The sequence below is a fragment of the Tamandua tetradactyla genome, chromosome 17 (genome assembly GCF_023851605.1).
Source record: "Tamandua tetradactyla isolate mTamTet1 chromosome 17, mTamTet1.pri, whole genome shotgun sequence".
NCBI lineage: Eukaryota > Metazoa > Chordata > Mammalia > Pilosa > Myrmecophagidae > Tamandua > Tamandua tetradactyla.
In genome coordinates this window covers 62,098,265-62,104,400 of record NC_135343.1, presented here as the reverse complement: position 1 = coordinate 62,104,400, position 6,136 = coordinate 62,098,265, and positions in this window count along the sequence as shown.

The following is a 6,136-nucleotide window of genomic DNA, read 5'->3' as shown; positions in this document are numbered from 1 at the left end:
TATGAGTTGATGTGAGGTTAGGATTAGCTTATCAGACACCACGGGAGAGGAAGGCCAAGTGTGGATGCCTGTCACACTTTCCTCTTACTGTAAAGTAATGAAAACAAACCGCTCCCTCCCCTCCCTGCTGGGGAGTGGGGCTGCTGTTTACAGGTAAACAGAGACCTGCTGCCTGTTGGGATCCCAGTAACAAAATTCAGTTGGAAGATTGAAAACAGAATTGTGTTTACAGATGAGCAGCGACATGCCAGTGTCATGTCTGCAGAAGGCAGAGGTCATGTTGACGGCAAGCAGAGGTGCCAGGAGCCGCCACAGGGGCTACTGGCAGGGGACTTTGAGGAAGGCGGCCATAGCAATTGTGGATTTGTAGCAACCAGATGCCGATAGCCTCAAGACACAAGCCACATGGAGCAGGAGCCCCAAAGCAAAGCCCAGCATCTAGCACCTGGTGGGCCAGCTCTGCCTTTTCCAATCCCCACAATTTTGCTTCTGGCTGGAGAAGACATTCCTCTTCAAAATGACGGTCATTGCACAGAGGGTCACGAATCCCATAAAGAGAGCATCTGCCCTACGTGCATTATACTGGAATTGCTGCCAGGCAGAGCTCTCTCCTCTAAGAACAGATACTGACTGCCCTATGGGTCGGTCCCTCTAAAAAGCACATTGGCATGGTGGTTACTAGCGTCCACTCTGGCTTTGGTCTGCCATCTGAGAACACCCCGGCTCTGACACATGCAATTACTTAGGCTCTTGTAGGCTGGGTTTCATCATCCATCAAAGAAGGATAATATTGTTCATCTCTTAGGTTTATTAAAAAGATTTACAGAAATGATAAGTGGAGAATTTTTCCACATATCTGGCAGTAAGCATTTCATAAATGGTAGTTGTCATTACAGGGAAGTTTTGAGAACAGACCTCATATCTTAGAGAATTAGGTATTAATGAATGAATCATAAGGAGTTATAGCAGCTCAGAAAAATAAGACAGCTAATGTGTGCTTTGGTTTCCTTGCTTGAAGGCTACCCAAGAGGGCAGATTGGGGAAGATGGTGGATGCCCAGCTTGTTTGGATTTTCTCAGAACTATCCCAGTTCCCAGTTTTAGCACTGTGTGTCCCACTCTGGGAAACGGTCCTGGGCAGGCTGGGATGGTTGATCACCCTTGAGTCCAGACCGAATTTGTTTAGGGAATGATGGTAACTAAAGTGCCTCCTACAGTGTTTGCTCCTAAGCTGACCCACTTCGTCTTAAAGCCCAGACTTCTGGTGAAGAGGGCCTAATAAGGGATAATGATCCTTGGCTTCCTTCCTCATTAATGGCTTTAATTGGATCTGGGGTTACCTGGCAGGGCAGCTTCCACTAAGCATGCTGGGCAAATCCCCTCCCCACTGGGCCCAGCCATCAAGCAGAATTACATGGGGTGGCAGGGGCACCACATTTCCTCGCTCTTCTCCATGGAAAACCCTGGCAGAACCTTTAAATGACACCTGCAGAGTAGCTGCAAATGCTCAGCTGCCTTCTGACGCAGGACTACTGGGGCAAAGCTGAGTTTTTCCCCACCTGGATCCACCATCCTCTAGGCCAAGGAGAGCCTAGATTCATAGTTTTGAGAGATCAGTTAGTTTACTGCATCCAGGCCAAGGGTTGCAGCTTCTGATTCTGACTTGGCAGACATCTGCAGGTAGCACACACAGCCTATCCTGAAACGTAGGAGCTACAGACCAGCATCACTAAAATCCTTAGATTCCTTCCAACATCCCCTGCTGAGCTGCTGATGAGAGTGAAAAGTGCTGAATAATATCAGTATTTGGGGTTATTTAATATTCATGGTCTGCACACACTTTTTTTTTCTTTTACCTAATGATTAAAAAAGTTTATTTCCTACAAAAGTATGTGGCAATGAAGTTGCACTGGAGTCACATTATACATAAGAAATAATCCATTGTGAAGACAACTCAACAACCAAATTATTTCCTAGCTATTACCAGATACTCCAGATCATCAATGCTTTTTAGCTGAAAGTATAACATGATTTGCAGAACCAAGAAGCTAGAGGTGAAACATAATAGAGTTTAAACCAGCAGATATAAATGCAATCTGTATACAAAATCAAATATCGAAAAATCAAATATATATAATATTGACAGCAATTATAAAATTGAAGGTCTTGGTTTAGAGGTTGTAATACTTTGTTTCAGTTTACCGATTTATATGAACGCATTGCTTTTGTAATGTCTACAATACAAGAATCACAAAGTGTTGTGAATAAGGGAAAGAATGAATAAGAGTAAATTACGGTGGCACACACACTTAACACTTCTGTCTCAAAGTAGGCAACCTAAGTTTTGTTTTCGTAAGAGTGAATTAATTTTTTTTACTTATTCATTTATTAAAATTTTTTAATTGAAAGATCTTCACACAATACATTCTATACATAGTGTACAATCAATGGCTCACAATATCATCACATAGTTGTGTATTCATCACCATGATCATTTTTTTGAACATTTGCGTTACTCCAGAAAAAGAAATTTAAAAAAAAGAAAAAACTCATATGTACCATACCCCTTACCCTCTTCTCTCACTGAACACTAGTATTTCCATCCACCCAATTTATTTTACCCTTTGTCCCTTCTATTATTTATTTATCCATATTTTTTACTCTTCTGCCCAAACCCTGGATATAAAGAGCATGAGACATAAGGTTTCCACAATCGCACAGTAAAAGTTATATCTTTATATAATTGTCTTCAGGAATCAAGGCCACTAACACACAGCTCTATAGTTTTGGGTACTTCCCTCCAGCTACTCCAATACACCATAAACTTAAAAAGGATATCTGTATAATGCATAAGAAAAACTCCAGGATAACCTCTCATCTCTGTTTAAAATCTCTCAGCCACTGAAACTTTATTTTGTCTCATTTCTCTCCTCCCCCTTTTGGTCAAGAAAGCTTTCTTAACCCCTTGATATCAGGTCCTGGCTAATCCCAAGATTTCTGTCCCACGTTGCCAAGGAGATTTATACCCTTGCGAGTCATGTCCCACGTAGGAGGGAGGGCAGTGAGTTCACCTGCTGAGTGTGAATGATGTTTTGAAAATGTTAAGTCAGATCTTAATATCTTATACTTTAATACCCTCCATTGTTCAACTTCCCCAAGTAGAGAATTCCTGATATTCTCACGAGCAGTGGGGACAATCAAAGCAATAGGCTGAGCCCTCAATTTGGGGTTTGTTCATATGAAACTTAACCCCACAAAGGATAGGTCAAGCCTGCTTAAAATTAAGCCTAAGATTCACCCCCAGGGGGTCTCTTTTGTTGCTCAGATGTGGTCTCTCTCTCTCAGCTGACATGACAAGCAAACTCACTGCCCTCCCCGTCTCTACATGGGACATGACTCCCAGGGGTGTGCATCTTCCTGGCAACATGGGACAGAAATCCTAGAATGAGCTGAGACTTAGCATCAAGGGATTGAGAAAACCTTCTCGACCAAAACGGGGAAGAGCAAAATAAGACACGATAAAGTGTCAATGGCTGAGAGATTCCAAACAGAGTTGAGAGGTTATCCTGGAGGTTATTTTTACTCATTATATAGATATCACTTTTTAGTTAAGGTTTAATGGAGAAGCTGTAGGGAACTGCCTGAAAATGTAGAGCTGTGTTCCAGTAGCCATGTTTCTTGAAGATGATTGTATAATGATATAGCTTTTCCAGTGTGACTGTGTGATTTTGAAAATCTTGTGTCTGATACTCCTTTTATCTGCCCTATTGACAGATGAGTAAAACATATGGATTAAAAATAAATAAATAAGGGGAACAAATGTTAAAATAAATTTAGTAGATTGAGATGCTAGTGATCAATGAAAGGGATGGGTAAGGGGTATGGTATGTATGATGTTTTTTCTTTTTATGAATTGATGCAAATGTTCTAAGAACTGATCATGGGGATGAATATACAACTATGTGATGATATTGTGAATTATCGATTTTATACCCAGAATGGAGTGATCATATGGTAAGAATGTTGTTAGTCAAGATGTAATGGAGAGGCTGGAGGGAACTGCCTGAAAATGTAGAGCTGTGTTCCAGTAGCCATGTTTCTTGAAGATGATTGTACAGTGATATAGCTTTCACAATGTGACTGTGAGATTGTGAAAACCTTGTCTCTGATGCTCCTTTTACCAACTTTATCAACAAATGAGTAAAACATGGATTAAAAATAAATAAATAATAGGGGGAACAAATGTTAAAATAAATTTAGTAGATTGAAATGCTGGTGATCAGTGAGGGGGAGGGGTAAGAAGTATGGTATGTACGAATTTTTTTCTTTTTTTTTTTTTATTTCTTTTTCTGGATTGATGCAAATGTTCTGAGAGGCGATTGTGGTGATGAATATACAACTATGTGATGATATTGTAAGTTATTGATTACATGCCAAGAGTGAAATGATCATGTGGTAAGAATGTTTGTATGTTGTTATGTTTAAAAAAATTTTTTTAATTAAAAAAATTAAATAAAAATAAAAATTTAATATAATATACAATATAAGATATATTGTATATTATATTATATATAATATAATAATAAATAAAAATTTAAATAAAAAATTAAATACAGATGTAGACCCACTGTCATATTCCCAGGACCTAGCACATACAACATACGTCCTACTCATCCATGAATGTGAAATCGTGAGCCAATAAGTTCTTGTTTATTAAGACAATCCATTGTATGGTATTTGGTTTAGCAGCCAAGATGCTAGCACACAAGTGTGATTAAATTATAAAACATGAGTGACTAAAATGAAATAATACCAACAAGATCAAGTGCTGGTGAGCTGAGTGCAACTAAAACCCTCATGCACTTCTGGCCAGATGGTAAAACAGCACAGCCGCTCCACGAAACACTCTGACAGGCTCTTACAAAGTTAAACACACACCTAGAATATGACTCCATTCCTGGGAGCTTATCCAAGAGAAATGATGGTGCTAGTGCTGACACAAAGACCTGTACACGAGTTGCCCCAAACTGGAAACAACCCAAAGCTCTTTTAGCAGGTGAAGGGTAAATAAACTGTGGTCCATCCATATCATGGAATACTACTCAGTAAAAAAAAGGGACGGTGTTAATATATACAACAACTTGGATGGATCTCAAAGGCATAAACACTGAGTGGAAGAAATCAGTCTCAAAAGGTCACATATGGATGATTTAATTTCTATGATAATTTTGAAAAGACAGTTATGGTGAAGCAGAACAGATTGGTGGTTGCCAGGATTTGGGTGAAGTGAGAGTATGACTGCAAAGGGATAGCAGGAGAGAATTTTTTGCAGTGATGAAACTATTGTCTCATGTTTGTATAGTGGCTACATAAATCTATACATACATTAACATTTATAGGGTGTGCCATAGTGGCTCAGCAGGCAGAGTGCTCACCTGCCATTCCAGAAACCCGCGTTCGATTCCCAGTGCCTGCCCATGAAAAAGCAAAAAAAAAAAAAAAAACCCATAGAACTTCATACAAAAAAGAAAAAAAAGGTTGATTTTTCTATACCATTTTTAAATTTAAATTTTATATCAAAATAGGTTTTAAATTTTAGAGTAGTTTTAAGCTTACAGAAAGTACTTAAAGATAGTACAAAGACTTCCCACATACCCACACTCTATTTTCGTATTGTTAACATCTTACATTCTTATGGTGTGTTTGTCACAACTAATGAACAGATTGAAGTATTATCATTATTATTAACTACAGTTCATGCTTTATTCAGATTTCCTTAGCTTTTACGTAATGTCTTTTCTGTTCTGGACTCCCATTTAGGATGTCACATTATACTTTGCCATCAAGTCTTTTTGGGCTCCTCTAGAGTATGACAATTTCTCATATTTTTCTTGTTCTTGATGACCTGGACAGATTTGGCCAGGTATTTTGTAGAGCACCTCTCAGTTGGGGTTTGTTTGATATTTTTGTCACAATTAGTCAGCCTAGGGCTATGGTTTTGGGGAGAAAGACCTCAGAGGTGAAGCGCCAGTCCCCTGATATCATGTTAACATGACTTATCATTGTTACATCATATGATTGATCTCATAACTGGATCACCTGGCTGAAAATAGTGTTTCACAGGATTCTCCACTGTT